This window comes from Nerophis lumbriciformis, linkage group LG12 (genome assembly GCF_033978685.3).
Source record: "Nerophis lumbriciformis linkage group LG12, RoL_Nlum_v2.1, whole genome shotgun sequence".
NCBI classification, from domain to species: Eukaryota; Metazoa; Chordata; class Actinopteri; order Syngnathiformes; family Syngnathidae; genus Nerophis; species Nerophis lumbriciformis.
Genome location: NC_084559.2, coordinates 16932300 through 16944821, shown reverse-complemented (window position 1 = coordinate 16944821; position 12522 = coordinate 16932300). Strand labels below are relative to the sequence as shown.

The 12522-nt window shown below is 39.6% G+C and overlaps 1 protein-coding gene and 1 long non-coding RNA gene across 2 annotated transcripts in view; one reads left to right on the top strand and one right to left on the bottom strand.

The window, feature by feature from the left end:
* The window catches only part of LOC133623051 (uncharacterized), a 38216-nt gene that overhangs the window by 9837 nt on the left and 15857 nt on the right, over positions 1–12522 (top strand). The window lies entirely within an intron of this gene.
* LOC133623050 (uncharacterized) overlaps positions 4345–12522 on the bottom strand; it is a 35501-nt gene continuing 27323 nt past the window's right edge. Inside the window, exon 7 of the transcript XR_009817842.2 lies at positions 4345–5698. The gene's annotated coding sequence lies outside the window, so the exon portion shown is untranslated. The remainder of the gene's footprint in view (positions 5699–12522) is intronic.

Sequence of the window (12522 nt, the reverse complement as noted above, 5' to 3'; positions counted from 1 at the left end):
GTCATGCCCGTTAAAAAAAAGAATTATATTTATATAGCGCTTTTCTCTAGTGACTCAAAGCGCTTTTACTTGGTGAAACCCAATATCTAAGTTACATTTAAACCAGTGTGGGTGGCACTGGGAGCAGGTGGGTAAAGTGTCTTGCCCAAGGACACAACGGCAGTGACTGGGATGGCGGAAGCGGGGATCGAACCTGCTATACCGCCCCAAAATAAACTTAATACACATAATAAACTTAAAAAGAAGGAAAATGTTAGTCACACTCAACTTTTAACAACTTTTGAAGTTCACACTACTTATTCTAATTCATTATTTTGAGCATTGGGGTCGACAGTGCACCTGGTGGCCTTTACCCAGGTGACAAAGTCCCTTCCTTTAAACATGACGCACTGAAAGGCATCCAACATCTGCCCCATCATGCCACAGGGGGGGGAGGAGGGGGTCTGTTTGGAGGTCAGTCCATGAGCAGTGGGAGGGGGAGATAAGTCAAGTGAGCTGTTATCTCCCCACTCACATGTTCTCACAACTGGGGTCTGCCACTCAAACTCGGCAAGCTGCTGCCACACATTCTGCTCAGGAAGGGTTAAACTAGGCTGAACATATTCTGAAATCCCAAAAAGAGGACACATATATGCGTGCCAAGGTCGGGACGAGGTGAACATTTGCCAATGATACTCGAACTTGCTTTATAAATAATATATTTATTTAAATAAAGCATTTTTTCTCCTCTGTTGACAGCAGTGTTGGCACTAGGAATTTTCAAAACGGGGTCCCAGGGACCACATCAAGTCATAAAAATGGGGTCCCACGGTCAATTTTTGGGGTCCCACATTTTTGTAAGCGTTTTGAAAACAAATGATAAATGTATGCATTATCCTGTTTATCTCACATTCTATATTGTGTTTTGGAAAAAGGTTGTCATAAACGTTACTTAATTCATTAAAAAAATAAAATAAAAGAAGAAAACAAATGTGTATGCTTATGTAAATATACTCAGTTATAAACATTCATTCACTTTCTTCTGTCCTTTATGGATCTAAACTTTACCGCTCCTGGTAGTTTTTCCTATGTTTTTACTTAATAAGTTGTAGGTGTATTTATTTCAGTATAAAAGTGTAAAAAGTGTTTTGCTTGGGTCATGAAATGATGATAATGGTGTGCCAGGGCATGCATACATTTTATATTTAACGCTTAAATCTCTGGAGTCTACATCAACTTCACATTTATCCCTCATTTCAAAATGTTTTAGTTTTTTTTATGTTGTTTTTTTGTTTGTTTGTTTTCCGCCCTTTTTTGTCAAACAAAACTATGTTTTTAATGGCAAACACACAAAATATGCAAAATCTTCCACCAAACATATTTTTCTTAGTAGAATATTTGATGTGAAGTAATCGTAACCTTGGATAGGTCAATAAATCATAATACATTGATTTAGATTCAATATTATGTTTTGAGCAATGACAGTTTGAAAGAAAAAAAACAGCTTTGTTTTATTAGTCAACATTGCAACTTTTTCTAAATTACATTTCACCTTTAAGCTTTTTTATTTAACTTTTGTTATGTTTTTGTTTATTTTAATAGTATTTTTAGAATGTGCTGTGGGCCGCAAATGGCCTCCGAGGCACACTTTTGACACCCCTGCTATAGATAATAAAAAATTAAATCTGATAAATCTATGGATAAAAAACAGAGCCTGGCGACGCATGCGCGTTTATCATAACTCTCTCGCTCTCTCTGTCTCTGCCCCTCCCTCACCAATGCTGCTGCGTGCACAATTTATATTGTTTTTAACCCCTTCTTAACCCTGAACGTACATTGAAAATACACGCAACCCTAACTCAAATTTCCGGACATTTGAGGCATTTAAGAAACTCCGCCCTGACAGCTCCGCAAAAGAGGACATGTCCGGGGAAAAGAGGACGTATGGTCAGTCTAGTTAAGCACACAAAACTAGAGTAGAGATAGGCTCCAGCTTACCAAGAACTGACAAGGACTTCTGACCCCTGCTATTCTTTATTTGAATTGCCGTATTTTCCGGACTATAAGGCATAACGGTACTTAAAATCCTTTTCTTCCCCTCAAAACTCGACAGTGCGCCTTACAACCCGGTGCGCCTAATGTACGGAATAATTCTGGTTGTGCTTACCGACCTCGAAGCCATTTTATTTGTTACATGGTGAAATGATAAGTGTGACCAGTAGATGGCAGTCACACATAAGAGATACGTGTAGACTGCAAGATGATGCCGGTAAACACCAAAACTGCCAGAATTTTAGTGTTAAATTGACATTGGTTTTTACATTATATTGTTCATGGAAAAACCGCACAATTTTTTTTTTCTGGTAACCTTAGCTGGCAGTTTTTCTACCGTAAAAACAAATGTACCGTCTTTCCATTTACAGTAATGCAACGTTAAAGACGAGATTTTAGAGTCAAAAACTGGCAGCTCGGTCAACAGAATTTTAACGCAAAAAACAGTAGTCGTTTTTTTTCAAAATCAGTTTAATTTTTATTCATTTGATGGGTAGTTAGCTGTAAAATCGTAAGTCAAGCAGATATTTACCCTACTGTGCAATATTACCCTTCAAGTGCAATACATCCGACACTGATTGTTATCACTCCGGTACTCTTGTCTTGTTCTGTATACTGTACAGTATTTTGTATATTGTACAGGATTGCTTATTATTTTTATTAGATAGTAGTCTATTTATTTCAATTCTTAGTTTTATCTTTATTGCTTCTTGTGTAATTTATTTTTTATCCCATATTTGTTCCCACTACTGCACCTTAAGTTGGAGTCCTTAATCTCGTTATTTGCAATTATAATGACAATAAAGTCCATTCTATTCTATTCACACCCAAGACAATGGGCACATACACACCCTCCCCCCGTCCTCCACCCCACGCCTTCACCACCGCTTGTTTCCCCTCGGGGTGATGGACGGCTGGCAGCGCTTCATAGCAGCAGTCGACCTCCAGGGCCCCAACTCCCCGGCCCTCTGTTGCGAGTTGTTGTGATTAAATGTAACGTGTTTATGTGTGCATTGCAGGGAGGTTTTTTTCCCACTCCAGACTAGGCCCCCTTAGGAGCCCAGTCTAGATTGTATTTTTTTTACTCATCTTCTTCCCCAGCGTTTTACCTTTTTGTTATCTTTTACGGGGCGCCTTTGGCAACCCATCAGCGTTCCTGTTCTGTAACCATGTACACTGTTTGTTTGTCTCATCTTGAACGGGTTTGTGCTGAAAACATAGTTTCGTTGTACTTGTGCAATGACAATAAAGTCCTATCCTATCCTATCCTATTCTATATTTAAGTATTAATTTTTATTTAGACAAAAATTTTTTTGAAAGTATGATAATATTCTGTAATATTTGTTGAGATATTGGATGCTATTAAAGTTTAAAAGGCATGCAATTTCAAGCAGTACATGTATTTTTTCTGTCAATGAAAAAAATCCATTTAATTTAGTGAAAAAATATGAAGTACTTTATTGACACATATTTTTTCCAGGTGTTTAGGGGCCAGATAAAATGATGTAGGGAGGGATTTTTCAAATCAACTATGTCGGTTTTAAAAGTGCTCCCCCTTACACACACAAGTGTGTGTAAGAAATGGAAATGTGCCCCCTTTGGCCAAAATTAATTACAAAAATAAAATAATTATGTACTGTATACAGAGACTTACTGTGATACATTGAAGTAAATAATGAAAATTAAAAAACAATTACAAACAAAAAATTCCCCCCAGAAAAAAAAAAGCTTACTTAAAGCTTACCTTTTTTTATATTTGCATAGTAAGTATATATTATTAATGTTGTAAATACAAATCTTTATATATCTAGAAAGGGTGGTCCTAAAGAGGTAGGCATTTTTCGGAGGTCTCAAGAAGGTAACAAACACAATAATGTGTGTGTGTGTGTGTGTGTGTGTGTGTGTGTGTGTGTGTGTGTGTGTGAACATAATGCTTTGAGCACATTCTATAGTTAGCTCCCTTCAGGCAGTGAAGTAACAATAAAATAACTTGAAAGTCTTACTTTATTTGGATTTAAATTATAAATGTAGATTTAATTTATTTTTGGAGAATGTCTAACAATTCGAGACATTGACAAAGAACCTAGTGGGATGTGTGAGCGCCTCTTCACAGATTGACCATCAGAACAAATCGACAGATGCCACTTGAGATACATTGTGGTTATCTACCACTGTATGCATTTCTACTTTATTTGTATCTAACTATAAAATCATGACCAAAAAAAAAATGGCAACCTAAAATGGGCACTTTTTGTGCGCTTTATCGTGTGGTAAATTAAACTGTGTGCCATTTTCTTATATATACATGTTTGTATTTGGTCAAAGAATCCTTCAGAGGATTATTCTACTTAGGAAATATGTCCTTAGGTAGCTTCAAAAGTGCACATGTCCATCACAAGCTCTCCAAAGAGTGGTGGCGCTCGCCCCCAGGAAATTGGAATCCTACAGGAATGCAGGTTTTGATTTTAGGAGGAAGTGTAAAGACATTAGCAACATCTGGTAAGAAGCCCTCACAAGTAGGAGTAGAGGATAGGGGTGGGAGGTCGCTCGACTCAAACCGATCCGGGGAAATAGATTGACTGGCCGAGCAACACATTGGGCTTTGTCCAGACTGGCCGGCTCCAAGGCTAGAGTTACGAAGAGTGTGGGTCTTCGTGTAAAACCTGCTCAGTGGTCTTGTGGTTAGAGTCTCCGCCCTGAGATCGGTAGGTCGTGAGTTCAAACCCCGGCCGAGTCATACCAAGGACTATAAAAATGGGACTCATTACCTCCCCGCTTCAAGGGTTGGAATTGGGGGTTGAATCATCAAAAATGATTCCCGAACGCAGCCACCGCTGCTGCTCACTGCTCCCCTCACCTCCCAGGCGGTGATCAAGGGTGATGGGTCAAATGCAGAGAATCATTTCGCCACACCTAGTGTGTGTGTGTGACAATCATTGGTACTTTAATTTAGGCCCATACTCTTTCTCCTGGAAGCTGCAGTTCCAGTCTGAGGCTCGTTGAAACAAATAAAGCGTTTTGTTCGACGATTCCTGGTTGGCGTCTTCTTGGCTCATCACAAATACACCACAATTGCAACACTGATGGTCAGAGGACGATGCAGGTGCAGCATTGCTGGTCTCCACGTGAAGACTGGTGCTGCTGAGGAGAAGACACTTTGGGCGCACAAGACTCATTCTGGCACTCGGTCACTGAGCGGCTAGAAGTGGAAGGCAGTCTGCCACGGACCAGGTCTGCAGCTCTCCCGTCCATGACGGACACGTTGTTGACGGTTTTCTCCCTCAGGGACATGTCGCCGTCATCGTCGTCATCTATCAGCACCAAGTCTTTCAGGTAAAGCCTCGTCAGATCAGGCAGGCTGGGATTCTCTCCCGACTCCTCCATGGCGTGACTGTCAACAAAAGTCAGAGTGGAAGTCTCGGTCCGGGTCCATTGTGGATCTGTGGAGGTGTCCTCTGGACCTGAAAAGGCCTGCGAGCTTGAATCCAAGGTCCACAAGGAGCTCCTTTGAGCGCCGTCTTCCCTCGTGCTGAACTTCTGCTCCATGCATGATGCAGGCTGCATATTCAACGCCACCTTCTGGTAATCATGGCACACTTGCACAGTGCTGCCCCCTGCTGGGGGTGAGGGAGTCTCCTCCTGTGCGTGAGTCTTCATGTACTTTCCACTGCAAAAAGTCCAAACATTAACTACACATAGCAAAGAGAGAACTGCTAATATGTGTTTTTAAGTTCACAATAATAAAATTTTTGAGACACAATCTATTTATTAATGCTAATCTTTTTTATAGTAGGTCCACCCTTAATGTCCCTTCTAAAGTCTTGATCCAGTGTTATGATATTATGGCCGCCCCTCCTTATACGCAAATCATGCACTGTGCGTGAATTAGTGCATGTAAAATGTCAATTCAGGAATGACATTGATTGATTGATTGATTGAGACTTTTAGTAGTAGATTGCACAGTACAGTACATATTCCGTACAATTGACCACTAAATGGTAACACCCGAATATGTTTTTCAAAATCTACGATCCGGGGAGGTGGGATGTGGTGGGGGGAGGGTGTTAGTCTAGGGTTGTAGTTGCCTGGAGGTGTTCTTTTAGTGCGGTTTTGAAGGAGTATAGGGCTCTTTATATAAAATTGTAAGTATTCCGAGCCGCTTCCTGCTCAGTCACTGATAAAAATGTACAAACCCCAAAACCAGTGAAGTTGGCACGTTGTGTAAATGGTAAATAAAAACAGAATACAATGATTTGCAAATCCTTTTCAACTTATATCATACTTGCCAACCTTGAGACCTCCAATTTCGGGAGGTGGGGGGTGGGTGCAGAGGGCGTGGTTGGGGCGGGGGCGTGGTTAAGAGGGGAGGAGTATATTTACAGCTAGAATTCACCAAGTCAAGTATTTCATATATATATATATATATATATATATATAAAAGATATAATTGACTTTCAGTGAATTCTAGCTATATATATATATATATATATATATATATATATATATATATATATATATATATATATATAAAAGAAATAATTGAATTTCAATGTTCATTTATTTACACATACACACACACATAACACTCATCTACTCATTGTTGAGTTAAGGGTTGAATTGTCCATCCTTTTTCTATTCTCTGTCACTATCTTTCTAACCATGCTGAACACCCTCTCTGATTATGCATTGCTGTGTGGCACGCACAAAAGTGCTTTCATCAAATGCACTAGATGGCAGTATTGTCCTGTTTAAGAGTGTCACAACATTGCTGTTTACGGCAGACGGACTGCTTTACTGTAGACGTTCTTTATATTGTGGGAAAGCGGACTCAGGTCCGCATGGAGCTGGAGGGGGCGTGGCCTCCAGCTCCGCCTGAATTTCGGGAGATTTTCGGGAGAAAATTTGTCCCGGGAGGTTTTCGGGAGAGGCGCTGAATTTTGGGAGTCTCCCGGAAAATCCGGGAGGGTTGGCAAGTATGACTTATATTCAATTGACTAGACTGCAAAGACAAGATATTTAACGTTCGAATTGGAAAACTTTGTTGTTGTTTTTTTGCAAAAATTAGCTCATTTGGAATTTGATGCCTGCAACATGTTTCAAAAAAGTTGAGGAATGCTCATCAAACACTTATTTGGAACATCCCACAGGTGAACAGGCTCATCGGGAACAGGTGGGTGCCATGATTGGGTATAAAAGCAGCTTCCATGAAATGCTCAGTTATTCACAAACAAGGATGGGGCGAGGGTCACCACTTTGTCAACAAATGCGTGAGTTAATTGTCCAACAGTTTAAGAACAACATTTCTCTACCACCTATTGCAAGGAATTTATGGATTTCACCATCTATGGTCTGTAATATCATCAAAAGGTTCAGAGAATCTGGAGAAATCCTGCACGTACGCGATGATATTACGGACCTTCGATCCCTCAGGCGGTACTGCATCAAAAAGCCACATCAGTGTGTAAAGGATATCACCACACGGGCTCAGGAACACTTCAGAAAACCACTGTCAGTAACTACAGTTGGTCGCTACATCTGTAAGTGCAAGTTAAAACTCTACTATGCAAAGCGAAAGCCATTTATCAACAACACCCAGAAACGCCGCCGGCTTCACTGGGCCCGAGCTCATCTAAGATGGACTGATACAAAGTGTAAAAGTGTTCTGTGGTCTGACGAGTCCGCATTTCAAATTTTTTTTGGAAACTGTGGACGTCGTGTCCTCCGGAACAAAGAGGAAAAGAACCATCCGGATTGTTATAGGCGCAAAGTTGAAAAGCCAGCATCTGTGATGGTATGGGGGTGTATTAGTGCCCAAGACATGGGTAACTTACACATCTGTGAAGGCGCCATTAATGCTGAAAGGTACATACAGGTTTTGGAGCAACATATGTTGCCATCCAAGCAACGTTATCATGGACGCCCCTGCTTATTTCAGCAAGACAATGCCAAGCCACGTGTTACATCAACGTGGCTTCATAGTAAAAGAGTGCGGGTACTAGACTGGCCTGCCTGTAGACCAGACCTGTCTCCCATTGAAAATGTGTGGCGCATAATGAAGCCTAAAATAGCACAACGGAGACCCCCGGACTGTTGAACAACTTAAGCTGTACATCAAGCAAGAATGGGAAAGAATTCCACCTGAAAAGCTTCAAAAATGTGTCTCCTCAGTTCCCAAACCTTTACTGAGTGTTGTTAAAAGGAAAGGCCATGTAACACAGTGGTAAAAATGCCCCTGTGACAACTTTTTGCTGCCATTAAATTCTAAATTAATGATTATTTGGCAAAAATAATTAAGTTTCTCAGTGTGAACATGAAATATCTTGTCTTTGCAGTCTATTCAATTGAATACAAGTTGAACAGGATTTGTAAATCATTGTATTCTGTTTTTATTTACCATTTACACAACGTAACAACTTCACTGCTTTTGCGGTTTGTAATTAGATCAATGTGCAGGAAACTTGTCTTAGTAAAAAAAAAACATTTCACACTTAATTATTTAATTATCGTGCATTTATACATTTTATTTAGTGGGGATGCAAACGGCACTGATTTGTTGGAATGAGCCTTATGTGTTTTGCAGAGGACTGCTAGAAGATAATGTAATATTTACAAGGTACATACAGTAGAATACACTCCAGTAGTAAGTCTGCTATCATAAGGAGAGCGTGCAAGTAGAACATCACACCTTGTTCACCGCTGGCTTCTGGAAATAAATAAATGAAGCTGCTACTCATACTTGAAGCAAAAATAACGTTGCTCCCTGATGACCCCTTTGAGGTCGGACACAGGTGAATTGCACTTAGGTTGGGACGTACACACTTAAAAACTGAATGAATATGAAAGTCAAAACTATTATGTTTAAAAAGGGGTCATTTTGTCAAATCTAGCAGTCCGAGTGTGTCATGCACGGGTTGTAGTTTGTTGTTATTGCATGACGCTGCATGCTAAATGCATGGCACACTTTTACACTCGACTGAGTTGCATGCATGACAGAATCAGGACTCTATGAATGAGTAATAACACGTACGGCACATGTTCCTGTGGTCTGTGCTCTGCAACAATAAATGAAAAATACATCTTTTATTTTTATTTTTTTTTACAGTCATTGCCTTATTTAAAAAAAAAAAAAAAAAGAATTGTATTTAGCTGTGTTATGCTACACTGCAAAAAGAAAATATTAAAGCTGCAAGCAGCGATGGACGGGACCGACTTTGACGGCACATAAATTCCAAACCGGAGCAGTAATTCAAACTCTTTGGTCAACTTTTAATCAGAAGGGTTCAATCTCTCTCCTGTGCTGGTTTGAAGCCGACACGACAAACGCGCTCAGAGGAGATAATGTTTGAAAAAAGGTGACCGGTTTTTACAAAACTTTTGTTTTGAAGGGGGAATTGCAAACTTCCTGTTTTTTGCTGGGGGTTGTTAATATATGAAATGTAGGTCTAAGTGAGACCTACATAGAGGTTTTTGTTTCATGTCTCTAAGACATTCCTACTGGAGGTTACAGACAGTTTTGTCTGAGTTTTCCTCCTATGAGCAGTTGTGTCTGTTTTCTTCCTAGGGGGCGCTAGAGCGCAATTTTGAGTTTTGAGGTTGTTTTTTTATTAGATCGCAATTTTTGCCAGTCCTGATGTGTGTCCAGTTTGAGTTTTGAAGCATGTTAAGGGGGTCAAATTACAGGTAAAAGAGGCAAAAGTGACTGTTTTTACTAAAATTTTGTTTTGAAGGGGGAATTGCCAACTTCTTGTTTTTTGCTGAAGGATGTCAATATATGAAATGTAGGTCTAAGTGAGACCTACATAGAGGTTTTTGTTTCATGTCTCTAAGACATTCCTACTGGAAGTTACAGACAGTTTTGTCTGAGTTTTCCTCCTATGAGCAGTTGTGTCTGTTTTCTTCCTAGGGGGCGCTAGAGCGCAATTTTGAGTTTTGAGGTTGTTTTTTTATTAGATCGCAATTTTTGCCAGTCCTGATGTGTGTCCAGTTTGAGTTTTGAAGGTGGTCAAATTACAGGTAAAAGAGGCAAAAGTGACTGTTTTTACTAAATTTGGTTTTGAAGGGGGAATTGCCAATTTCTTGTTTTTTGCTGAAGGATGTCAATATATGAAATGTAGGTCTAAGTGAGACCTACATCGAGGTTTTTGTTTCATGTCTCTAAGACATTCCTACTGGAGGTTACAGACAGTTTTGTCTGAGTTTTCCTCCTATGAGCAGTTGTGTCTGTTTTCTTCCTAGGGGGCGCTAGAGCGCAATTTTGAGTTTTGAGGTTGTTTTTTTATTAGATCGCAATTTTTGCCAGTCCTGATGTGTGTCCAGTTTGAGTTTTGAAGGTGGTCAAATTACAGGTAAAAGAGGCAAAAGTGACTGTTTTTACTAAAATTTTGTTTTGAAGGGGGAATTGCCAACTTCTTGTTTTTTGCTGAAGGATGTCAATATATGAAATGTAGGTCTAAGCGAGACCTACATAGAGGTTTTTGTTTCATGTCTCTAAGACATTCCTACTGGAGGTTACAGACAGTTTTGTCTGAGTTTTCCTCCTATGAGCAGTTGTGTCTGTGTTTTCTTCCAAGGGGGCGCTAGAGCGCAATTCTGAGTTTTGAGGTTGTTTTTTTATTAGATCGCAATTTTTGCCAGTCCTGATGTGTGTCCAGTTTGAGTTTTGAAGGTGGTCAAATTACAGGTAAAAGAGGCAAAAGTGACTGTCTTTACTAAAATTTTGTTTTGAAGGGGGAATTGCCAACTTCTTGTTTTTTGCTGAAGGATGTCAATATATGAAATGTAGGTCTAAGTGAGACCTACATAGAGGTTTTTGTTTCATGTCTCTAAGCCATTCCTACTGGAAGTTACAGGCAGTTTTGTCTGAGTTTTCTTCCTAGGAGCAGTTGTGTCTGTGTTTTCTTCCTAGGGGGCGCTAGAGAGCAATTTTGAGTTTTGGGGTTTGGTTTTTTTATTAGATCACAATTTTTGCCAGTCCTGATGTGTGTCCAGTTTGAGTTTTGAAGGTGGTCAAATTACAGGTAAAAGAGGCAAAAGTGACTGTTTTTACTAAAATGTTGTTTTAAAGGGGGAATTGCCAACTTCTTGTTTTTTGCTGAAGGATGTCAATATATGAAATGTAGGTCTAAGTGAGACCTACATAGAGGTTTTTGTTTCATGTCTCTAAGACATTCCTCCTGGAAGTTACAGGCAGTTTTGTCTGAGTTTTCTTCCGAGGAGCAGTTGTGTCTGTGTTTTCTTCCTAGGGGGCGCTAGAGCGCAATTTTGAGTTTTGAGGTTGTTTTTTTATTAGATCGCAATTTTTGCCAGTCCTAATGTGTGTCCAGTTTGAGTTTTGAAGGTGGTCAAATTACAGGTCAAAGAGGCAAAAGTGACTGTTTTTACTAAAATTTTGTTTTGAAGGGGGAATTGCCAACTTCTTGTTTTTTGCTGAAGGATGTCAATATATGAAATGTAGGTCTAAGTGAGACCTACATAGAGGTTTTTGTTTCATGTCTCTAAGACATTCCTACTGGAAGTTACAGGCAGTTTTGTGTGAGTTTTCTTCCTAGGGGGCGCTAGAGCGCAATTTTGAGTTTTGAGGTTGTTTTTTTATTAGATCGCAATTTTTGCCAGTCCTGATGTGTGTCCAGTTTGAGTTTTGAAGGTGGTCAAATTACAGGTAAAAGAGGCAAAAGTGACTGTTTTTACTAAAATTTTGTTTTGAAGGGGGAATTGCCAACTTCTTGTTTTTTGCTGAAGGATGTCAATATATGAAATGTAGGTCTAAGTGAGACCTACATAGGGGTTTTTGTTTCATGTCTCTAAGACATTCCTAATGGAGGTTACAGACAGTTTTGTCTGAGTTTTCCTCCTATGAGCAGTTGTGTCTGTTTTCTTCCTAGGGGGCGCTAGAGCGCAATTTTGAGTTTTGAGGTTGTTTTTTTATTAGATCGCAATTTTTGCCAGTCCTGATGTGTGTCCAGTTTGAGTTTTGAAGGTGGTCAAATTACAGGTAAAAGAGGCAAAAGTGACTGTTTTTACTAAAATTTTGTTTTGAAGGGGGAATTGCCAACTTCTTGTTTTTTGCTGAAGGATGTCAATATATGAAATGTAGGTCTAAGTGAGACCTACATAGAGGTTTTTGTTTCATGTCTCTAAGACATTCCTACTGGAGGTTACAGACAGTTTTGTCTGAGTTTTCCTCCTATGAGCAGTTGTGTCTGTGTTTTCTTCCTAGGGGGCGCTAGAGCGCAATTTTGAGTTTTGAGGTTGTTTTTTTATTAGATCGCAATTTTTGCCAGTCCTGATGTGTGTCCAGTTTGAGTTTTGAAGGTGGTCAAATTACAGGTAAAAGAGGCAAAAGTGACTGTTTTTACTAAAATTTTGTTTTGAAGGGGGAATTGCCAACTTCTTGTTTTTTGCTGAAGGATGTCAATATATGAAATGTAGGTCTAAGCGAGACCTACATAGAGGTTTTTGTTTCATGTCTCTAAGACATTCCTACTGGAGGTT